This window comes from Phoca vitulina, unplaced genomic scaffold, assembly GCF_004348235.1.
Source record: "Phoca vitulina isolate PV1807 unplaced genomic scaffold, GSC_HSeal_1.0 scaffold3, whole genome shotgun sequence".
Classification (NCBI taxonomy): Eukaryota; Metazoa; Chordata; class Mammalia; order Carnivora; family Phocidae; genus Phoca; species Phoca vitulina.
The window spans coordinates 2,120,577-2,145,547 of NW_022589706.1; the positions used below are offsets into that span (position 1 = coordinate 2,120,577).

The window sequence follows — 24,971 nt, forward strand, 5'->3', positions numbered from 1 at the left end:
AAATAACAAATGGGTGATGATGAAGAACCACCAAGTGGAGAGGGAGATGGAGTTGTGGGGGACATTTCTACTAGAGACGGTCTGACTCAATGTCATTCTGGGTGTCTGGACTCCTGGCTCCTGTGGGCACTTTTCCCACTTGGGCTTATCTTTACAGGATGGTGGCTGAGCAGCCCAGAAAGGACCCCCTCAAGCAAAGATAGCATCAGCAGGTGTGGGAGTATGTCTTTGGGACCTTCTGAGCTCGGGGATGCTCCTCCCCTGTGTCACAGGTGGTTTGTGGGGAACCGATGATGTAATGAAAATTAAATAATAACTGGAAAAAAATAACATTTTTAGAGAGCTTTGCAATTTATAGAATGTCTTCACATTTATCATCAGAGATAGTCCTCCCCAGAATTCTGTGGGGAACCCATGCATTTACTGACAATGAGAAGACCAAAGGGCAGAGAGGTAACTGGAGTTCACACAGGGAGTTGTAAATGAGTCACAACTAAACTGGGTTTCTTGGTTCTCAGCTCAGGCCTCTCCCCACATCTCCCATGACAACAAGGCTTCAACGCTCCCCACGGCTCTTCCCATCTGCAGTTTTCAAAGGCATCATGACCAGTCAATCCACCCACCCATCCATCCATCAGTAAGTATACAAGTAAGTAAATGGCTATATTCCTTAAAATTATTATTTACTCTGGTTACTGGTTCATTTACATCGTCTCATCTGTTTTCAACGGAAACCCAGGAAGCAGCCTTGGCAGGCACCACCCCCGAGGCTAGAAGGCTGGAATTAAAGTCAAGAGCTGCCCCCATCGCCGCGGGGTGGGGTTCTGCTGGACGAGACCCCCGAGAAGGGATGCTCAAAGGAACAGAGGTCAGCCCCGGCCCCACGACGGGCTTCAACCCCCTCCCTTTATGGCTTCCTTCCAGCCAAGAGAGCCCACCACTTCCTGGAGAGTCTCAAGCCAGGGTATCTTGAACTGAGTTAAACTGAGAGGCTCATTTTACGGGCATTGGGGAGAGCCCCTGAAATGAGTTAGCTGGGCTCGGCAGCCAAGCGAGAGCTCAGTGCAGAAGCAAAGACGGGGATCAGTATGCACCGCGTTTGTCCTGTGACAAGTAACCACTTGTTACTATCAGGAACCTACCCTGTGCCAGACCCTGATACACTGTCGCATTCCATCCACCCCCCCCCCCCCGATCATCCAGCAAGAACCCGTTTTCGAGATGCAGACACTGAGACTCAGTGGCTAAGTGGCTTGCTGCTGCCTTCAGTGTAGACACTTGCCGGGGGTTCACTCAGGGTAGAAGGGCTGAGAAACTTCCTCTTTAATTTCTCCGCAGTCTCCCAGCTCCTACCACAACCAGACCACAGGCACAACAAGCATAAGTAGGTATGGAATTCTCCAGATGATCCATCTGTGCCCTCTGGGCAGCAAATATTGGAGGTTCCAGAAGGGGAGTTATTCCCTATACCTGTCTGAACACGAAGCTTACCTGCAAGTTACCACCCAGGAAACAGTCCTGCCACACAGACTCTTTTTTTTTTTTTTTTTTTAAGATTTTATTTATTTATTTGAGAGAGAGAATGAGAGACAGCACAAGAGGGAAGAGGGTCAGAGGGAGAAGCAGACCCCTGCTGAGCAGGGAGCCCGATGTGGGGCTCGATCCTGGGACTCCAGGATCATGACCTGAGCCGAAGGCAGTCACTTAACCAACTGAGCCACCCAGGTGCCCCCTGCCACACAGACTCTTGCAGTATGTTCCCGGACGGGGTGTTTGTCCTGCCTCTCTGTCTCCTTCCTGTCCTAGGGAACTGGGTTGGACATGCTCCCCTCCTTCCCCAGAGAGCCCCCGGGGCCCCCAGAATTATGGCCTCTGTGCCCCATGCTGCCCTGGAGTGACTGTTGGCTCAACACCTCCCAGGTGTCAAAGTGGGATTGGCTGACATTGGCTGGTCAGCATCCTCCTCTCTGTCCTGTTGGGCAGACCACGGAGTGCCTCCCTTCCTCCTGAGCATGGCCTTGACCTTTATAAAATGAGTGGCTCCCGAATGCCCTCCGGAGAACCAGGGCTGGGCAGGCTGATGAGAACAAAGATATTCCAGGTCCACCCCTTACGATTCTGGTTTAATGGATCTGGCATGGGACAAGGCATCTGAAATTGAACGAGCACCAACCCACCCCACCCGCAGCTGACCCTCAAACAAACCTTTGGCTTACCTGTGTTTCCCCAACCTCAGCCTTAGCTTGCTGCCTTGATGATACGTTACTTTGAGTTATTTTTATTTTTTACCCGGCTTTGCCCTCAGCCAGCAGTTCTCAGCCTGGCTGTTCACACTAAAGGGGCTCGAGCAGAATGTTGTACAAAATCTCAAAGCCGGGCGTCTCTCTGGGCTGGAGCATTTTAAAAGCTCCCTGGGCAATTGTAAGGTGTGGCCATGGTCGAGGACCACTGCCTTAAGCAATGATATGCATGCCATCTAACGGACATTAAAATATAGGCATAAATGTGTCGATAGAAGTATGCTCTTGCACAACCAACCCAAAAGCATCCTGAGTTCCACGCTTTCAGAAACCCTAGACTAGATGTAAAGGCCCTTCTGGTCCCCTCATGGACCTTGGTCCACGTCCAAAAAAAGAATTCTTCTCACTGAGACTTTCAGATGTACTAGACTCCACCAGGCCCCATCACTCACTGAGTGACCTCGTGATCCCCATAGCAACCCACTCTGGGACATCATTATCATCCCTAGTTTACAGATTTGGAAACTGAGGCTTAGAGGATCAGATGCTGACTCTTCTATTCCTGGGAAGTGAGTTCAGAGAGTCCAACGCCAGCCGCCGGATCCCAAACATGACACTTTCTCTGCCGTGCCTAGGGCCGAGAGGTGAGCAACCCTGCCTTCTAGCCGGGTTGGACTGAGGGCTGATGGGACTCTAGATGTGTACTGGTTTGTGACAGCAGCTGAGGAAGAGGCTTTCCAAAGGATGGGCATCGGGGGTCAAGGGCGTGTGGATGAGCACCACCCTCCCCAAGCAGGCTAGTTTCCCCACGCTCAATCCTGCAATGTTTTCACCCCTCCCTCTGGTTTCTTCTAATATTAGAAAAAAGGAATAAAATCTCATCTCTACTTGAGAAAGCAAACCTTACTCAGCATAATAAAGATCAGATTTGTCATTATGCCATCGTTTGTGTGGTAATAGGCTGGCTTATGACCTTTCGTTCCTGGCAAAGCCTGATGGCAGGAAAGCAGTTTGGAAACAGACTGCATTACTTACTGATCCTATCTAATTAGTTTCAGATTTCCTGACCAGCAAAAACCCAATGAGACGCATTGTGTATTTTCCAAAGCAAGGAAGGAGGCCTCTCTGCTCCCGGGTGGCCCAAGACAGCTCTATGTTTGGAGGTTGACGCTCTGAGGGGTTCCAAAGCACCTCCTGATGGGCACAGTAGAATGCTAACACGAATTCCCCAAATGTTTATCATTTCTGAAGGAAACAGGGAATGCTTCTGGTTATGAAATCCTAGAATATCAGCCCTAGCAATTAAAGGGATCAGGGGAATCATGCTGCAGAACTCCATTTTAGAAATGAAGAAACAAATGACTCAGAGTGACGTGGCTAGTTAGCAGGACTGGAGGAGGAAGATGCCACATATCCTGAGGCTGACTTCATTCTGGATTCCCAGCACCATGGATACTGAGGTGAATAAGGCTTCGCTCCTGTCCCCTAGGAATGCACCATGGGTGGGGGTGGGGACGGTCACAGACATAGAATGTTCCGACATACTTTAAGAGAGGTAAAACAGGGTCCTGGAGAGGAGGCATGCAGCTGTGCTGCTTGGGGTTCACCCATTCATCCATTCATTTATTCACTCATTCATTCATTCATCGGTGTGTGCCGAGCACCTGCTCCGTGTCAGGAGCACTCTGTTCTAGGCATTATGGCCCCAGAAGTGAACAAAGCAGAAAAGGGCCCTGCCTTCCTGGCCCTTACACATAATGGGGAATCAGACATTAAACAACCACACACTTGGATAGATGTTTAGGTGCAATTATGGAAAATTCTAGAAAATGGTGTAAGGTGGTATGAGAGGCAACATCAGGAGATTCTGACCTCAGCTGAGGAGTGACAGTTAGTCTGACATGTGTGGATGCGGGGTGGGGGTGGCGTGCCAGTCCAGGGGGGAGGGGCAGGGGGCAGGAAGGAGCTTGTGTGTGAGGGTTTGAGGGACCGTGGGGCTGAGCCTGGCCTGCCTTGTACATGAGGTTAAGGATGCGGGTTGAATCCTAAGAGCAATGGGAAGGATTGAAGGTCTCTAAACCTGGGCAGGGGGTTGAGGAGGAGGATGAGGTCAGCCTCTCAGGCAGCCATGCAGCGCTGGGGTGTTAACACTGGGGGGACGAAGGAGGACAGCGATGAAGTGGACACAGGAAGACACAGTCTGGTTCACGTGAGAGATGATGGAGGTTTAGACAAGGGTGAGGCCAGGAAGAGTGACCCACTTGCATGGCGGTTCCAAGAATCGCAGGAGACCACAACCCACGCTGGGTCCAGTGCATGCAGCTTGTCACACGGGGATCTGGGGGCCTGGCTTAGCTGCCGTCACCATGTGGCCCATGTCCTCAGACCAGGCTGGAGAGGCGCTGGGATCCTCCTTCAAAGTCTCCGGGGAGAGTCTTGGCGGGAATTAATGCAGGGCAGAGACTTTGGCTTCAGATACCCTGGGCGGGGTTCCAATTCTGAGGGCTTAGCCCTGTGACCCTGGGCAAGCACGCTGAGCCACGAGTCCCTTTTTTGGAAAGGGAAATTCGAATCTCTCTGAGCAGGACAAGCGCGGCCGTCAAGTAAGACTCGGAGTCAGGCAAACCTTACCCCGCCACACACACCCTTTTCGGTAACACATTCTTCTCTCCATCCTCTTCGGGGGCCAATGATTCTCTGAATGTCTGACTCAAGTTCCTCCTTTCATCCTGTGCTCTGTGAAAACGGAGATGCTGCTCTCCATGGCTTTTCATAACTGACTCGAGTCTCTTGTGTTACATGATATTACTGGAAAGCACTAAGGTTGTCTGGCAACAGATGAGATGTGTGAGTCAGGCTTTGCTGTAGACCCGTGTCCACCTGGCCCTGGACTGCCTCCTTGCGTCTCTGAGTGCTTCCCAGCAGAGGCTGAGGGGATCCAGAACTCTCTCCTCCCTTCTTTCCATGTCTCTGGTCACAATCATCTCTCTAAACTCAACCTAAGTCTTGCTTTTTTCCAAGAAACCCTCAAAGCTACCCCAAAATCTTCTGGTTATGGTATTCTCTGTTTTAAAATGGAGAAACTAAGCTTCAAACCTCTGGTATACAAAAAGCCTAAATTCTTCAGCAGAATATGGAAGCCTTCAGCCACGTGGCCTCGCCATGCCTTCCTAGCCTACATTAACCAAGAAGCAGCAAAGGCAGGGTTTCGAACTGTCCCTCTCCCCTCCCCCTGCCATAGCGGACATCCTTAACGAATCCCCCCACTCTCCGCACTGAGCCCAGCTACGAGCAGGCAGCGGGACCCAGGCAGCCGAGCTGCTGAGTGAGATGCCGCCTGCTTGCCCTCACTCGAGTCTGCGATGTGGATGTGCGACACAGCCTGGCCTGTGGGCATCGGGCCACCTCCTCTGCCTTCTCTGCTGGTCACCACCACCTGATCCAAATGTCTTCTCCTTCCTAAATGGGTCCGACGCCGCCAGGTGCAATTAGTGACTCCTTCATCCAGTCCTAGGAGTCTGCACCTGGGGCTGCCAGCCCCGAGCCCCTCCCGAGCCCAGGGACTCAGGGACGAATTTAAAACAGCAGTCTCATCCTTTACCGATTGGCATTTTTAATCACAAGGGAGGCGGTGATGAGAGCAGAAAAGGGGAAATTATGAAAATGGGATAGATTTCATTGAGGGCAAGTTTCTGGACCAGATATTCCCACAGCCGGCCTCGGCAGGGGCCAGGTACCTCTGAAAGGTTGGCATTCCTAAAATACGTTCGTTGAGAAGCTCCGAATGGCCATATCCTTTCTCCATCTTTAAGGGACCGAGTCTTCTTTATCGGTTATCAATGAAAAGGATTGGACTGTGAGCTCCAGCTAACATTTATCAATAGTGTTGTCCAAGTAGACCGTCTGAGGTGGCCAGAACGCGCCTTCCCAAGGACCCACGCGTCGCTCCCAGCCCACCACGGTTGGGTGGGGGGGTACTGTTGTTATCCAAATATATAGCATAACAGTTACGAGCACAAAGATGAGAGCTAGCAAAGTTTGAGTTCCTCCTCTTGCGCATTGCATGACTCTGTACCAGTTTCCTTAAATCTGAGTCTTACTGTCTTCCTCTGTAAAATGGAAAATGTGATGCTTAGCTCACAAACTTTGCGTCAGGATTAAAAGACATGACATATGAAATGTCTTCTCGCGTTGCCGGCACAGAGTAAAAATAAATCAATAAACAAGTGTACTGCGGTTATTGTGTTACTGTATTCTTAAGTGTACATGTTTAATTAGAAGCTGAGCAGACCCAGAATTTGGACACCTGTCCACACCCGTGAAGCCATCACCCATTCAAATAGTAAACATACATATCAACGTGCCTCGTGCCTCTCTGTAATCCAGCCACGGATCCACTTTGTGTCACTGTCGATTAGTGTGCGTTCTAAGGAGTTTTATATACGTGATCACATACAGAAGGCGCTCTTTTCTTCGCATAGGTAACCATTTTGCTTTTACTCTACATACATATAATTCTACACAGTTGTTTCTATACTCTGTTTATACTTTGTCATCCTGCTTTTTCCACTTTACATTCCAGAATATTTCTCTTCACCATTAACATCATTTTTAATGGCTGTTTTATATTCTTTTGGAGGGCCATATGCCATTTAACCAGTTGGTCATGTAGATTGTTTTCCCTTTTTCAATGTTACAACCAGCTCATATAAATGAGATTATATAATTGATGACCTTCTATGTCTGGCTTAATTTACTTCGCGTGATGTTGACACTCATCCTGTTGTATCAGCTTCTTCGTAAACCTTCTTTCTTCGGCTTCCAAGACAATATGCTCTTGTGTTTCCTCTACTTCTCTAGCTGCTCCTTCTCCCAGACCTGGGGCGAGGGTGCGGTCAGTGAGGCATTTGCCTTGGCAGCAAAATCTCAGGAGGTACCGAAACCTCAATCATCAAGACAAATATCCAACGCAACATTTTTTAAAAGTCAAAATAAATGCAATAAAGTCCACGATGAACACAATATTAACATTTTAGGTAAAGGCAGAATCCGGTGGGGCTGAGAGTAGGTGGAGGCAAGGGAGGTGAGCCTTACAAGTGGATCCAGAACCGTGAGAGAACAAATACCTATTGTTATGGCAGCCGCAGGACGCCATAAATTCCTAAATTCCCACCACTGACTATCTGATACCAGGGCACAAACAGCAGGTCCCATTGCCTTAAGGTGGGACAGTGAGCGGATATGGTAGGGATTCCCTCATTTAGTCCCCCAAAGACTTTGTGGCCATGTAGTGAAGTAACCATACACTGGGGCAAATTAGCAATTGGACGTGGATACGGGGCCTGGGCTGGCGCTGACATGCAGCATTGTCGCAGCCCCCCGTTAGAATCAGCTGCGTAGGAACAAGTAGTCAGTACAGCTCTGGCCCAGGTATGTCATCCAGTGGCACACTGAGTCAACAATCCCACCCTGTGGGATTTAGGAAAGACACATTGAGCCACCGGAAGAACTCTTACTTCGGTTCCTTGACCTGCAGAGTCAGAGTTATTGCATAAGAAAGCCGGAGAACTTCCACCTCCTGCCAAGATAGTAAATGAGAAACAATATTGCATTGTTTATGTTTGTTATATTATTATGTTGCAAAGGTCAATGCCACCCTAAGAGTATTGAAGCATCCAGGAGTGGAGGTCCCTGTTGTATCCCCATTGGATTCACCAGGCTGACCCTACAGGAACCATATGGATCATAGCAGAAGACCCTGGAACTTTGGAAACTTAACCAAGTAGTAGAGCTCCAACTGCAGTTACTGCCTGATATAGCAAGCTTTCTAGCATGGATTAACTCAGCCTTAGGTATGTTGGATGCAGCTACTAACTAGCAACTTGATCTTTTTCTATACTGATTGGAGAGAAGGACCAGAAGCAGCTTCCATCCACAGGGAACAAAATGGTACCCAGGTACAGTCTTCCTGTAGGGATCAACTCGTTCTTCCGTCATCGTGATGTACTCCAACGGCACTCAGACAATCCAAACATTCCCCAGGACACGGTGACGGTTTGCCATGTTGATGGCATTGTGTTAAGTGCACTTGAAAAGCATGAAGTACTAATTCTGTGTGCCTTGGTAAAGCCTATTCATTCCAGAAGGTGGGAGATAAAGCAGTCAAGATCCAAGGGTCTAGGATCCAAAGAGCCAAGGGTCACATCAGTGAGGCTCTTAGGGGTCCATGGTCCAGGGCATGCTGGAAAGTCCCCTCTAAGGTGAAGGACAAAGTAATGCACCTGTATCTCTTACACCTGGGAAAGAAGTATAACCTTTGATAGGCCTCTCCAGGTTTGGGAGGCGCACATTCCACACTTAGGGATACCATTTCCACCTATTTACCAGACGTGGAAGGTTTGAGTGGGGCCCCAGGTAGGGAAAGCCTGTGTGGCGGGCCCAGGGAGAGGCATCAGCTGTCTTGCCCCTGTGCTATCCAGCCCAGCAGATCCCAGAGAACCACAGGCTTTTGTGGAGAGAGAAGCCAGGTGGAGTCTCTGCAGGCCCCACGAGGAGAGTCACGGTGTAGACCACGGAGGGTCTAGAGCGAGGTCGCGCCATCTGCAGCAGAGAACTGTGCACTATTTGGAATCAACTACTGGTATGCTGCTGGGCCTTAATAGAAGCTGTATCTGAGCATGAGACATCATCTGAGCCTGTGGTCACTCATGACCCTGACATTTTCTAGGGTCAGGTGGGCCCTGCTGGAAGAGGTACACATAGGGTTGAAAGTCCAGAGAGCACAAGCAAACTGCGTGAACAGGTGCCCAGGTCATCTGCCTCTGCTGCATGGTTGCTTCTCCCTCAGCCAAAGCTTCTCCCTCAGCTTGCTTCTCCTTTAGCTGATGCTTCTCTCGCAGCTCACACCTTTGGCCTTATGGGAAATTCCCTTTGACCAGCTTCATTTGCTCAGGCTGCCATAACAACGATACCATGAATGCGTGGCACAAACCACAGGAATTTGTTTTCTCACAGCCCCGAAGGCTGGAAGTCTGAGATCAAGTTTCCAGCAGGGTTGCGTTCTGGTGAGAACTCTCCTCCTGGCTTGCAGATAGGGCTGCGTTCTCTGCGGGTCCTCACTTGCCGGAAAGGGAGAAAGGGCAACTTCCCTGGTGTCTCTTCTTAAAGGACACTAATCCTATCAGATCAGAGCCCACGCTTATGGCCTCTTCAACCTTAATCACCTCCATAAAGGCCCTGTCTCCAGATAGGGTCACAGTGGGGGTCAGGACTTTAACAAAGGAACTGGGGTGGAGGGATGGGCACACACATTCAGTCCATAACACCAGCTGACTGAGCAAGAGAGTAATCCGAGCTTGGATGGTGGGTACATCAGCTTGGCATGGGTGCACGTCAAAATGATCCACTGCTGACCTGCAGCCACTCAGAGGGGGACAGCTCCCATGGCCAGAGCTTCCGGGGTGCGTCTGGTCATCTGCTTTGTGGCCCGAGGTGGTGCACGAGGCTCTCTGAAAGCTGGACCTTACACGTAACTCTCCAGCGTTGCATCTCCTGGCTCTCCACCCATGCTGGACGCACCGTTTCCTCTTTCCCTGGATAGTATGAGTCCTTTCCCAGGCTGTGCCTCAGCCTAGACACCTGCTCAATGCACTCATCCTTCAAGACTCAGTTCAAATATCCTTTCCTCATACTCCACCCCCTACAGAAATGGCGGGTGTCCTTCTGCTCACCTGGTTTTCTGTCTAATGTAAATCTTGGTTTTGTGATGCGTGCTACAGTTCATTATAATCCCTGTTCCCAACCAGATCAAGTGCACCTTGAAGGCCAGGGCATCTGTAGGCTGACAGCTCTGAAATTTGTCTCCCCGACTCAGAACACTCCCCTAAGCTCCAGACCCACACATCCGACTACGCACCAGAGAGTATCACCTGCAGGACTCACAGACTCTTGAGTTTCTCTCCCAAACTTTCCCCCATCCTGGGTCCCCTGTTGCCCCAACATCTCCGTAAGCAGCTCTCCCAGCTTCCTTGGGTAGCTAGAAACCTTGGCAGCATCCTGGTTCCTTCTGCTTCCTTTTCAACTTCATCGTGCATCCGTAATGCTCACCGTTTCTAGATCCAAACTGCCTCTCGGCGTCACTTCCTCTGTCACCTGACTGCCACCCGCTCTCAGCACCTCTCCTGTAGGGCCACCGCCAGCTTCCCATTGCCCTGGCAGGACACTCTGCACTGCCCCCACGCCCTGCCTTTCTTCTCCATACAGCCCCTGGCTGGCATCCTTCCCGATGCTTGTCACCCTTTGTGATCATTCTGTCTGTCGCCTGGTGTTTGCTGTCTCCCCTAAGCCGGGACTGTGTGTCTGTCCCTGTCACCGCTGTACCCCCAAGAGTCAGCATGGTGTCTGACTCATACGAAGTACCCAATAAAAGCTCAGCGGCTTCGTGCTAAAGGTGCAATGAAAGGCTGGCTGAACCATCACTGGAGTGCGTTCTTGAGTGGCACTCGGATGAGGACAGGACCAGCCCACACCATGAGAACCAAGCACTGATACCCTTGTTTCCAAAATCCAGTTCATGAAGTCAAACATAGTGCTAAGCAGTGAGGAGCCAACACTGATCTGACCTTCCTGCAAGGTTCTGCTCTGGGGCGCCGCCTGGAAATCATTGGAAATCTACTGTCATCCTGGGGCAGTACTGAGAGCAGAGCCGAGGTCCTCAGCCAGGACATTATATCCTGATTCCTTCCGTGCAGACTGTCCACTTGGAGGCCCAAGGAGGACACAGGGGAACTCACGCCATCAGCCCATCTGGTGAACATCTGACAACCTCTCCCATCCCAATGCTTCCCTCCCACAATGCTTCATGATCACTCCTTTTCCTTTCCCTGTTTTCCCCTATTTAAGTGCTCACATATAAAAACGGAAGACTGGCTACATCATGCACAAGAACCCTCCAGAGAACCAGGGCTCCGTTTATAGGGTCGGTCACGATGTCGGTCCTTGCTCTCTGCTGGAGGCATGTGTCTGCTGAAAAACACACTCCGTTCCTCTGCTGGGTTTTGGTGATGGAGCAAGATGGAACACGGGGAGACAAATAAAATCTTAGAGTCTTCCCCTCTTTTGATCTGGTGCTATTTTCTCCCAATTCTGATTTTTAACATTTCATTAAAAAAACCCATCTTGATCTTCTAAAAGTCAAGTTAAAAAAGAAAAAAAGAAAATGTCTTTATCGTAAGAACTAACAGCAGGGCGCCTGGGTGGCTCAGTCGGTGAAGCATCTGCCTTCAGCTCAGGTCATGATCTCAGGGTCTTGGGATCTGAGCTCCGCATCGGGCTCCCTGTTCAGCAGGGAGCCTGCTTCTCCCTCTGCCTCTCCCCGCACCCCAGGCTCACTCTCTCTCTCTCACTCTTTCTCTCAAATAAATAAAATCTTAAAAAAAAAAAAAAAGAACTAACTGCATAGACTGAAAGCCAGGGGGGTTTGCCAAGGGACATCACCAGTTTTCCTTCCTGTTTTTGTAAAGAAGAAATCAGGAAACCCAAGCAGGCAAATCGGGCCCGTTGTCTGCAGTCACGAGGGCAGACTTGGGCCAAGGCCAGCAGAGCTCAGCCCCCTGTGTTCCTGGTCCTCAACGGACAGGGAAGGCGGGGCTTTCCCAGCGACTGCCACATGCCGGGCAGCCTGCACGCCTGAGCTCATCTCCCCGAGTCCCCGAGCGCCCTGCAAGGGCTCCAGCGAGAGCCCGTGTCTGAGCAAGGAAAGCCTGAGGAAGGTGTCAAGGTCACACACCGGCGGAGATGAGGAGACACTCTAAGTCAGATCTGTCGGGTGCCAAAGCCTGGGGGCTGGCTCTCCCCCATATTTTCCCTCCCCCCATTCAAGCATCCGGAGCCAACCCTGGCTGGATTTTCCGGGCCCTGGTCAGTCAGCTGAACCCACCTTGTCTCCTTGCCAGGGCCCAGTGTCTCAACCCCGCCTCCTTCACTTCCCTCTTAAATGCAGTCACCACCCTCCCTCCCACTCCTCGGGGATCCTCTGGCCACCCCCCCATGGACCCACACACAGCCTCCAGGGAACATGTGTGCAATCCCACAACAATGACACATGACTGATAATCATTTGTTGATGACCTTGCTGATGTTACATCTCATAACAGCCGTAGGAGGGAACACCTTCTCTATCCATGCCTGGCGCCAAGAAAACCAAGGCTGAGGGTGGTTCTGTGATCCGTCCAAAGTGAAGTTAGCCCGGAGCACGGTGGGAGCCAATCCAGATTAGCGGTTCTGCCTCACTGCACAGGCTCCCGGGCTGAGTTCCGCTTCCTGCAAGTGTGGAGCCCACACTCAGAGAGCCTGGCTTCATAGTCCAGCTGTGTGACCTTGGGCAAGTCACCTAACCTCTCTGGTTTCCGTTCCTGCGTCTGTGAATCGAGATGATAAACATCCCACCTGCTTCGTGGGGTTGCTGTGAGGATTAACTGACACAGACGTAAAATCCTTAGAACAGTGCCCGGCAACTGGGCTTAACATATGGTCGTTGTTAGTTATCTGTTAGGAATTTTGATTACACAAAACATCATCAGGGGCCGGGTAAGAATCTTAACTGAAGTCAGAATTCTAAGAGGTCAAACTGACTCCTCCACCCTCACTCCTTCCAGACCTCTTTTTTTCTGTAATCGTATCTTTTCTCCTGCTTTTATCTGGAACAAAGGAAGGAATACAAGGTGGAAGGAGCCGTGAGAGTGACGGGAAAGAGGGTTTTTTGCCAATTCTGCCTCTTCTTTCCTGTCATGAGAGGGTGGTCAGGTGGACAAATATACTGACGTAGGAACTGGAATGTGAGTCTCAGCCTTGCCATTTATGAGCAGTATGACCTTGGTCGAGTTACTCTACTTCCCTGAGCTTCAGTTTGTTCATCTGTAAAATGGGAGAAAATGTACCAGCTTCACTGGACTGCTGGGAAATCGTTACCCCGGGATGGAGACCCAGGTGGCCTTCAGCTCGAGGCCAGCACAGCAGTGAATGTGCTCCTAGCTGTCCTCCTGTGGGCTGGGGTGGGTTTGTTTGGCTTGGATTATCAGGCTCTAGATAATAATGAGTTTATTTAATTTGAGAGAGTTTGCCCCAGCCACATCCCCACGTCCAGTGAGGTCCGTGTCCATGCCCACACCCCACGTCCAGTGAGGTCCGTGTCCATGCCCACACCCCACCTCCAGTGAGGTCCGTGTCCATGCCCACATCCCCACTGACATTGAGCATCGCCTGCTGAGACATCATTGTCCCAAATCATAGAGCTTCCTGTGCACTCAGCAGTGAGTCACCCAGTCTCCCAGTGTGACCAGTCGAAACAGGTGCACTGGTTTCATCTTCAAGCCTCTGGGAATTAGCTGCTGTGGAAACTCTCTTCAAAAGATTGGTCAAGTTTCCTGTTCCTGCGTCTGTGATTTGCCATCCTTCGCTATTCCTCCGTTGTCATCGCTGTCTTTCCTAGGAATTTCCAGAAGTCCCTTGTGCATTGTAGGGATACAGCTGATGCCCTGAGGATGCAGGCTTGATCTGTGTGAGTCCACGTCTACAATACTGCAAACATAGTTTCTCTTCCTTATGAATTTCTTAGCAACATTTCTCCAGCTTCCTCTACTGTAAGAGCACAGGATATAATACATATAACATACAAAACATGGGTCAGTCAACTATTCAGGTTATCCGTAAGCTTCCGGTCAACAGTGGGCTATTAGTAGTTAACTCTGGGGGGAGTCAGAAGTTGTACATGGATATTCAACTGTGCAGAGGAGTCAGGACCCCAACCGCCACATGGTTCAAGGGTCGACTATAGTCACACGTCAGTTTCAGCTATGACAAATACTTTGCTCCCATCTGTCTCCATGAATTTGTCCCTGGTGTCCTTGCATGCAACACACATCCTGTTTTGATGTGATCTCATTCGTCAGATCACGGAGATTCCAGCTTGTCAGGATGCTTCTCAACTGAGGGGCCCCCGAATGGAACGGAACATTCCAGATGTGGTCTGAGCCATGTAGTGAGAGTCGGTGGGCCTGGATCTGAAATCGAAATGCAGAACGCCTTGCCCTCGGTCCACATTTTGCACCAACTTGCTGGTTTCTGTCCGCAATTTCAGACTGTTGAGACCGTTTAATTTTGATGATGAAACTGCTCAGCGTGGTGCCGCCACAAAACATTCATAATCATACACACCGCATTTCGGTTGATATTTCTGGGAGGTCGAGATGAAGGAGAGGCATATTCCACTCTGTGTCCTGTAGACACCATACAGTGTATGACGACTGTCCCCCTACTTGCCGTGTGCGCTTTGTCCCTCAGCCTCTCTGAGTCTCCTCTCTATCTAGGGTGACAAGGACGATGACCCACACCTGTCATCAGGCTGCCATGAGCGGCAAGTGTGTTATTACCTGGAGAGCGGTGAGAACAGTGCCTGGGGCACGGGAAAGGCGCGCTATGAATGTCTGCTCTGATGGTTAGCATTATGGTAGTACGACTTCTGCTGTTTAAGGAATATTGAATGGAGTTGCAAAGACTTGAAATCTCTTGTCCCCAGTCACATGCCAGTGACAGCAGAGTTGAAGCCGCATGCTCCTTCCTCGGACCTCGTGGCTCATGCCACTTCCATCCCGAGATATCCAGGCGAGCTGAAATCTGCCTGTCTACCTGGCCTTCCCTGGGCTTCGTGTTTGGCATCTAAGGGCGCAGGGGACCAAGGCTACCTCTGCTCCCCGTGACAGGCACTCACCCGTTGGAAGAGAGTGCTCGTGTACCCCTGACCCAAAGGATCTCTTCTCCGAGCTCACCAGCCCCCTCCCTGTGGCCAAAGAGAAGCCGCTGGTTTCACGTGCAGGCTCATCCTCCCTCAGTCTCAGTCAACACACACAGGGGCTCAAGCCAAAAATCTAACCCTCCTCGGTCCCTCACTGTTCCCCTCGCCCAACATGCCCTGTCCTGTGGGCTCTAGTCGTACGACCGACCCCATCACTGCCCGTTCTGCTCACTCCATGCTGGGCCAGCCCTCCCCACCTTCTCCTGCACCCCTGCAGCGTCTCCGCCCTGCTCTCCCTGCCTCCCCCGTCTCCCCTGCAATCCACTGGCACTCAGCAGTAAGACTGAGCATTGTATTTATTATTATTATTTTTAAGATTTACTTATTTATTTGAGAGAGAGAGTTCGCATACACGGGGGGGAGGGGCAGAGGGAGAGGGAGAGAGAAGCTCAAGCAGACTCCCCGCTGAATGCGGAGCCAGTCATGGGGCTTGATCCCAGGACCCTGAGATCATGACCTGAGCGGAAATCAAAAGTCAGATGCTTAACCAACTGAGCCACCCAAGCGCCCCTATTTATTATTATTTTTAAAATATGTTTATTGAGCTCTTTATGTTCTCTCTACCAATATCTTTATGTTTTAGTAAGATGCTCTCATATAGGGTTTTGAGACCACCTGTTTGTTTTCAAGTAGGCTCTACCCCCAATGTGGGGCTTGAACTCACGACCCTGAGATCGAGGTTCACACGCTCTCCTGACAGCGCCAGCCAGGCGCCCCAAGACTGAGCATTTTAAATGTCAGAGCATGCTGTTACCCTTCCTAAAACCCTCCAGCGGTTTTCCATTTTCCTTGGAATTCAACCCAAACCCTTTGGCCAACAATGATCCAATGATCTGACCCCTGCCTTTGTCATCAGCCTCGTCTCCCTCCTCTCTTCCCCTTGTCACCTCGCGCACCAGCAACACCACACCTGGCTTCTCCCAATCCCCTAAACATGCCTCAGGGCCACGGTACTTGCTTTTCCCTCTGCCTGGAACTCAGCCTCAGAATGGACTTTCCTCCTCCACGGTCAGTGCTCTGCTCAGATGTTACCTTTTCAGAGGCTTCCCATGACCATGCGGCTGAAACTGTCACACTGTGCGCCATAACTCTCCATCCCTGGACCACACTATGGGTTCTCTATCATTTATTAGTACTCGGTATGTATTACTACTTCTCTGTATCTGTCTCCTCTCTAGGATGCACAACCCCTACGAGAGAAGAGACCACCTGCGATTTGCCCCAGGTATGCTTCGCACAGCCTGGGACCTGGTGGCAGGCAGGACAATTCTCTCCTCACCCATGATTCCGCTCGGGCATCCCCGGAACCTGTGGCTGTGTTAGGCTACGTGGCCCGGGGGGGAATTAAGGTCTCAGACAGAATTAGAGTTGCTAATAAACTGGCCCTAATATAGGAAGATTATCTAGGATTATCCAGGCGAGCCCAATATAATCACAAAGGTCCTTTAAAGTGGAAGAGGGAAGCAGAAGAGAGAGTCAGAGAGACGTGAGGTGGGGAGGAGTCTGTCCCCCCCGAAGATGGAGGAGCGGCCATGAGCAGAGGAACAGGGGCAGCCTCAGGAAGCTCTAAGCAGCAAGGGAATGCACTCTCCTTGAGAGCCCCCAGAATGGACCGTGGCCCTGCTAACATCTTGATTTTAGCCTGAAGGCCCCCATGTCAGACCTCTGACTTCCAGCACTGTAAGATAATAAATGTGTGTTGTTTAAGCCTCTGAGGTTGTGGGAATTCATCACAGCAGCTATGGGAAATGCAGCGCTCCTCTTTGCTGGATGCATCACGAATAAATGAGTCAACAGGATCTGATGTCCCTCTACCAACCGGTCCCTGTCATTCCCCTGGCTGTGTCCTGGGGGTGGTACCCAGGGTTGCGTCTGACGGAGCAGGACAGCCCCACCTCTGCTTCCAGCTCCTCTTCTGCTCCAGTGGAGCCTCGAGTCAGATTAAAGGCAGGACACCACACTTGTCGCATAGATTGGAAGGCTTCCCTGGGTGTTCACGTGCCCCTCCAGCCTGTGTGTCCCAGCAGCTTCCGTGCCTTTGGTCAAGTGGCTGCTGGTTGCCTTCATCTTAATGCGGCCCTGCGTTTCTGGTTTTCTGTGTTTTTAACGCCATCCTGGAAACATCCCTGGGGTGTTAACTTTCTCAGTCCCATCACTCTATCATCCCACCGGCTCCACGCGACCTCCTTAGGTGTTTCCCTGTCCCCATTTTACAGATGAAGGAACTGAAGTGTCACTTGCTTATCACTAATTCACCTTTGGCCCTTCTTCAAGGATGCTCTGTACACCCTTGCTGAGGGCTGGCTGTCTCCGTGCAGTCTCGTGTTCAGAGCATCACACAGCCTTACCGCCCCCCACCCCACCAGAGGCAGCCCAGCTGCTGAGAAGTGAGGATGTGAAGCCATGTGCAGAGAGAGAGAGAGAGAGAGAGAGTGAGAGAGGGCCAGAACTCTGGCCGCCTAGCTCTGCCCACTGGGCCCCCCGATTCTTAAAACAACATCACAAACCACAGCCACAAAACACAAGACAGCTACTCACCGCCTCTGGTCTCGCCGCGCTCAGCCCTTGGCGCCTCTGGGAGAGCTTCTGAGCTCATGGCCGCTTAGGAGCATAATTCGAGCCACATCATGCCTGTGGGCTTCCCACTGGCTGGACTCCCAGTCCTCCCTCCATGGTAGGGCTGGTCTCTCAAGAGCTTCCCTGAAGCCACTTGGCCTTTTCGGTGATATTTGCCCCGCCTGTTTGTCCAGTCTGCCCGTCAGATTCCCGTGGCCTCTTTTGAGCTCCTTCCTGATTTGACTGCAATCCCCCTCCTTGCACGGGGTGAGAAGTTAATTTCCTTAACAACTAACTATTTCCCCATCTTAACCAGGGTTTCGCAACCTGGGCACTCTTGCCTTTTAATGATAATTCTGTGCGTTTCAGGATGTTTCGTAGCGTCCCCCGCCCCTTGCCCGCTTGAAGCCAGGAGCACCCTTGTACCCTCATCCCCATCCCCCATCCCCCACCCCCTCGTGACAACAAAAATGTCTCCGGGCATTGCTGAATGTCTCCTGAGGGGCAAAATCAACCCAGGGGTGTTTCAACCTTCGTGCCTCTGTTCCAGTCGGACTGAGTGATCTGTATTATTCTCCCCTAGACTGAAAATCCATGCCTCTGTATCACGCATTCCCAAGTTGTGGTTTTCCAAAGAAAAATGATTGTGATTGTGTTGAACAAGAGGTCAGTTTCCATTATGGTAGTGATTAGTCAGCGTTCTCCGAAAAATGAAACCAATAGGATGTGTATATATATATATATATTCCTTAATATATATATATATATTAAGGAATTGACTCATATGATTTGTGGAGGCACAAGTCCAAAATCTGCAGGGCAGACCAGCAGGCTGCAGACCCAGAGAAGAGTTGCAGGCCAAGTCCAAAGGCTGTCTGCTGCTGAGTTCCTTCTTGCTCAGAGGAGGTCAGTCTTTTTCCTCTGAAAGCCTTCAACTGATTAGATGAGGCCCACCTGCATTGTGGAGGCAATCTGCTTTACTCAAGGTCTACTGATTTAAATGTTCATCTCACCCAGAAAACACCTTCACGGAAACATCCAGGACAAGGTGTGACCACATAACTGGGCACTGTGGCCCAGCTAAGTTGGTGCATAAAATTAATCATCACAAGTGGCAAGGATGAATTAATTTATGGCAAAGAAAGGGAGGATGCACTTGAACTCATCTGGAAGGTGGGGCCAGACTTCCAGACTTCCATGATCACTGTCTGAAATGTTAATGTTATAGAGGCCACACTGGGGCCATCAGTGGTTCTCAACCCTGGCCGTTACAATCACCCAGGGAGCCTTGAAAGAATAATAATGTCAGAATCACCTTCGAAGAGCCAGATCCATTTAGTTTGTGGCGAGGCTCAGGTGTGGATGCATTGCTAGCAATCCTCAGATGTTCTTAATGTTTGGCCAAGGTTAAGAGCCCTGGGAAGAATGAATGTCTGATGCTCCCCCCAGGATGGACCAACAGAGATGAGCACAGGCTTTGCAGGGAGGTGGGCTGGGCTTGAGTCCCGCTTCCTTCCAAGTGAGTTATGTGATGCTGGAATGGCCATCCTGAGGCTGTTGGTCAATTGAGAGGATGCTTGGAAAGCACTTAGCACAGTCCCTGGGAGGAAGGAAACAGAACATATGTCATACATCAGTTTATGCTTGCTCCCACCACTCAGTGTGGTATTAACAACCTGGGTGTCTCTTCTCTGTCATTTTTATTTAAGTTCCTCTTAAAATATAGTCACAATTATGCTTTGTCTAACACGTGCTGAGCTTTGAGACAGACACTGTGCTAAAAGTCAGTATTATCTTATCCTCACAATTACCCAATAAGGAAGAGTCTATGATGGGCCCAGGCTACCGAAGAGGAAACTGAGGCACGGAGAGGTTGAGTGGCTTGCCCAAGAATGTTGCTGACAGTCGATTTATCTGACTCCGAAGGTTAACGTTTTTTAAAAATTTTGCTTCCAGTAGACCGAAATCAGGATTATAGCCACCAAAAAAGAGGCAAAACATGTCAGAGTTCCCAGATGTCCCCATCATGTGCTTAGAGAACCTAAGAAAATAGAAATTAAAATTAGTATGGGAGCAGAGCCGTTAGTTATTTAACAAAGACTTTTGTTTAAAAAAACAAAGTCATTTAGCAAAAATTTTGGTGCATATCCAAAATTCAGTCATGTTCCTGGTGAATAGCAACAGGAAGGAGAAATCATACTTAAAAACAAAGACTTCATTCAGGACAGCAACAAAAACCATGAACTACATGGGAATAAATTTAGCAATAGAGGTGAGGCAGGTTAATGAGCATAACTACCACCAATCTTTACTGAGGGATATTAGAGAAGATTTGACCTTTGGAGAGATGGTCTGTGCACATGGTAGATATTGTAAAAATGTTGATTCTTTTCAAATTAGTTTTAGGTTAAAACGATTTTCTTTTTTCAAGTAAAAAAAGAGATTGAAACAATTCAAAAATTTCCAAGTGCAATGCAGAGTGCCTTCTGAGTTCATAGCTACTTCCAGTATCTCTGAAGAAAAGAGTCAGCTCTTCTGAGCACTTGAGTCACTTCTAGACTTCATTTCAGATTTGATCACCTATGGCCACAAGGATCTTTTTGTTTGGCTGTTCCTGGACACACTCAGATCCAAACTAATTTATTCTTTTATTTTATTTAATTATATTTAATATTTAATAATAATAATAATTTAATAAAATAAATTTATTTTAAAAATTGCTTTAGTTTTAAAAATCTTAAATTGTGAAATATAGCATAGGTTTAGAAATATTACACACACACACACACACACACACACACACGGTTTAACAAATAATTAAATGAATATCCATGTAACCATCTAGGGTGGACAGACTCTTAAGGTGGGTCCATGATCTGGCTTTCATGTTCTTGTGTGATCCCTCCCCTTGAGTGTGGATAGAACCCGTGACCTTCTTCTAGACATAGAGAATATAACAAAAGTGAGGGAGTGTATGTGATTGCATGTGTGTGATTATGTTATGTAAGATGGTAACATATGGATGTACCAACATGCTGAGTTGGCCATACGGCTAAGAACTGGGGGCAGCCTTCAGTCCACAGCCAGCAAGACACTAAGGCCCTCAGCCCAGCAGCTTACAGGAAACTGAGTGTTGTCAATAATCACGTGAGCTAGGGAGCAGATCTTTCTCCAGTAGAGCCTCAGATGAGACCACAGCCCCAACCAACACCTTGATTATAGCCCAACAGAGAACACAGCTAAGCTGTGCCCAGACTCCAGACCTACAGAAATCATTTGATCATTCCTATGCTTTTCTTTGTAGATTTACCATCTACGTAAGTATCACTAAATAGGATATGTTTGGCAAGCACACACCTAACTCCGTAATAGTAATAAAGACATGGTCAATGAGGTAATTTTTCACATGACAAAGTAACTTTGAAACTGATCTTGAAGAATACATAGAAAGATAGAAAGTAATGACAAAATATCTTGAAAAAGAAATTAAAAAATAGATCCTTTTGTTAGATATTAGAAGATATTGTAAAGCTAATGTAATCCTGCTGTAAGAATGGATTGTGGTATAGGTAATATCGCAGCATATTTACCTGCATGTACATGGTTTTTCACATATGTCTATACCAGTCACCATTCAGATCCAGATGAAGAACGCTTCCAACATTCCAGATGCCCTTTCCCAATCAATAACCCCTCCCCTCACCCCAGGTAGCCATTATTCTCTCAACACGGATTAGCTTAGTCTGTTCCCAAATTTCATATAAAGGGAACCATGTTGTATTCACTCTTTTGTGTCTAGTTTCTCCTGCTTCACAGCATGTTGACAAGATGAATTCCAAGTTGTTACCTGGAAGGGTAATTGGTTCACTTTTATTGCTGAATGTGGACAAACGATAATGTGTTCCCCCATTCTTCTGTTGATGGGCATCCAGACTGAACTCAGCTTGAGGCTCTTTTGACTAGCACTGCTCAAATGTTTTTATTCCTATCTTGCGTTCTCTTACACATACTTGGGTGTGGGATCGATGGGCCACCGAGTAGGTATGTGTCTAATTCCAGCAGACACTGCCCCACGGTGGTAATCCGTATCTTTATAAGGAGTTTTGGATGCAGGTGGTCTTGGACCACACGTTGAGAAACCCTACTTAGGTAAAGCCCTATTATGTGAGCAAACACATTCCCTTGAGTTGACCCTTTCTTGGGGTATAACTGGGGACGAGCTTGCTTACAGTGAGGTACCAGCTAAGTGATTTGGGGAAGTGGGGGTGGGGAATAGGAAATTAAATTTATACCATCTCTTAGCACCTCTTTGGAACAAATCTTTGCAGTGCACCACTTTTGCCCAACAGAAAGAAGATGAGAAGAGGGAAGCTTTGATGGGGGTGGGAAGGCGAGAATCCAGGTCACTGTGTCCCATCAACCAAGCTCTCTCTCACCCCAACCATGAGCTAGAGTAATGTCCAATTATTTGCTAGAAAAGAAGGATCTGCTTGGGACCTTGGGTTGTCTGTATGGGGAGGGACTGTCCCTTCCACTCACCTGAAACTAATTGCAAAGCCATTTCCCCCATGCTCTTAACGCTGGAGGAGGCTTGCAGGAAGCAAGAGAGATGGCATTCCTCCTGCCTTGCCCAGCAGGTCTGAGAGCAAAGGCCAGTTATAGAAAAACCATCCCTTTCAGCCGACTCTGGCCATTTTGCCACATACCCAGCCAACTTCTCTGAGGTCAGAAGGCCAGGACACAGGGCTTCGTGCTGGCAACCAGGCAGAGGTGAGGGAAGGAGGGCCTGCCTGTCGTGTTGGCCGATGCTCTGCTTCCGGGGTCTCTCTGCCAGGAGCCACTTATCCTTCCAGATTCCAGTGATCTCAGCAGGCTGGCTCAGCCTTGGCCCAGCCACGATCTCAAGCTGCTCTCTGCTGTTCTTAGCTGAGCACTACAACCAGGGGCCACAGGCACCAGACACAAGAGCAGGTGACCAGAAATGGGAGAAGGGCTTCCACCTGGAGGCAGGCAGGGGGAGGGAAAGGTGGGTGCTAAAGGAGCCAGGCTCCGAGCAGGGAAGGTGGGCTCTAATCCCCACCCACCCCACCCACCCGGCTGGGCCCCATGTCCCTCCCTGGGGCCCCACAGCTCCCTGAGTGTCCTCTAGCAAAACACTACTTGTTTACACTCTCCCCCACTTCTCTAGAAACCCAGTGAAACAAGACAAACAGTGTCCATCTTACCTCAAAGCTGAGTATATCCCCAAAGCAGAATGTGTTGCTTGGTACCTAATAGATGATCAATGAATATTTCGTTGAATGCATGAGTGAGTAAATAATTGAGTGGACTTTGAACGAATAAAGAAGTCAAATATCTCATTCATGCTCTCTTTCCGAGAATCAAGCTATTAGGATCATGGAGTTATAAAGCTCTTCTTCCTAACAAAAAATCCCTAGCTCTTTCAAAATAAAAAAAGGACGCTCTTGTCTGAACTGTCAGTGACTGGGGATATTTGGGGTCATCACAACTAACATAGGGGGGGCTACTAGCATCTAGCGTGTAGAGGCCAGGGACACCAGCATGCCTCCCGAGGTGGACAGGAGAGTCCAGCACAACACAGAAGCATCCTGTGCAAACTGTGAATAGAGTCAGGGCCGAGTGAGCCGGATGTGGGCACGTGGTCTGGGGGAGGCGGGTGGGGGGCTGGGGTCGACATTTCTGGCTGCAAAGTGGGAGCAGCAAACGCTGCTTGGGACAAACTTGCACCGGTCGAAAGAAAGACTGAAAAACTGACCCAGATAAGAACCACTCCGAGAAGATTTCGCAAGTTATAGCAGCAGAAGCCAAAGAATCGGTACATCGGTGTGTCCGGAAGTGAACGGGTGGTGTCTCGTAGGACGTACGTGCCAACTAAACCCAGAAATGTGTTTGCATCTTGTAGCTAAGACGGTGATAAGGCAGCTTTCCTCCCAGACCCAGGATTGTGATGTGTGGCCATTTAGTTTGGCCAGACCTGGAGTATTGGCTTCATTTTGATGAATGGTATTTTGCAACCTTCAAATATTTATCAGGGTTGTTCCCATACCTAATGAACTGGGTGCTAGAATGGAAAGGAAAAAAGGTGGGAAGAAGGGAGGGAGGGAAGGAAGAAGGGAAGGAAGGAAGGAAGGAGTGAATCAAAGAAGGTGTAATTGTCAAAAATATAAGTTATTTGGGGCACATTGCTTGACCCGCCTTCCTGTAGCCCAAAGGACATCAGGGTAAGCAAAAAGTCAGAAGACAAGGCCACTTGGCGATTCTCCTGGGGCAGTCAGAAGTGTGACTTTTCCCACTCCCCAGTCTCTTAAAAAATAACATGTCTCAGACTGCTCATCCTTCGGATGCAGGTGAGTCTAATTTGTGACCACATCATAGGAAAGCAGCTGATGATTATAATTCAGTTGCCAGTAGGATGGTGTCAGTCTCCACCTGTGAACTGCTTATATTGCCCTCCATGTGGCCACAATGATGGTTCCAGCCAATATTTCTCACAATCTTTTTTGGGGGAGGGAAGGGGGATACACAACACCATCTTCCGTGAAGGTTGTACTAGTTCAAGCTAACTTATTTATGATACAAGAATACATGTCCTGGATTAAGTTCTTCACAACAGTTCCCTGCATTTGTACCTCAATCACCCTATGAATACAAGTCACCCCAAATCTGGCTTCCATGCCCCTCGCCATGCGCACTTTATACCCGGAGGCTCAGCGTGGACACTTACCTTGTCCCAGATCCCTTGGGAGGTGAGAAGCAGATCCGGGACCAACGCTGTTCTTCTCATCAGCATCTGATGTTGCAGGTGGGTCCTGGAAATGCAGGACTATTTATATTTCTGCTGGCTTCAAGCTGAATGTGTCCAACAGTGGCCTCCTTGGCTCAGCCAAGCCTCTAAGGCAAGTCCCGAGGCCTCTTCCCTTTGCTCGCTGCGGCCCCCACCGTCTGTTCTGTACTAAGGCCCCAGCAGTGGGACCTGCCCTCTGAGGCCTGTCTGGCAGCCAACTCCATCCCTCTGTGTCCTAAGTTCCTGCAAGCCAACTGCTCTCCAGTTCTATTCCCCACGCCTGAAAAAGGGACAGAAAGGGTGCTGACTCACCCACCAGGCTGTGAGGATCTTCTGCTCTGTGACGTGAACGGGTTGAGCGTCTCCACCTTCTCCCCCTGCAATGTGATTGCCATCTACCTGTGAGGTGCTAGTCTGATGCGCAAGAGGGTTGTCATCTGCCTTTTTCTTTTTCTTTCTTTCTTTCTTCTTTCTTTCTTTCTTTCTTTCTTTCTTTCTTTCTTTCTTTCTTTCTTTTTTT

At 49.3% G+C, this 24,971-nt stretch overlaps 1 protein-coding gene across 1 annotated transcript in view; it reads right to left on the reverse strand.

Annotated features, from left to right (window-relative positions):
- Window positions 1-17,877, reverse strand: part of SLC2A9 (solute carrier family 2 member 9) — a 220,925-nt gene extending 203,048 nt beyond the window's left edge. Inside the window, exon 1 of the mRNA XM_032399871.1 lies at window positions 17,629-17,877. The gene's annotated coding sequence lies outside the window, so the exon portion shown is untranslated. The remainder of the gene's footprint in view (window positions 1-17,628) is intronic.
- Between the last annotated feature and the right edge of the window lie 7,094 nt (window positions 17,878-24,971).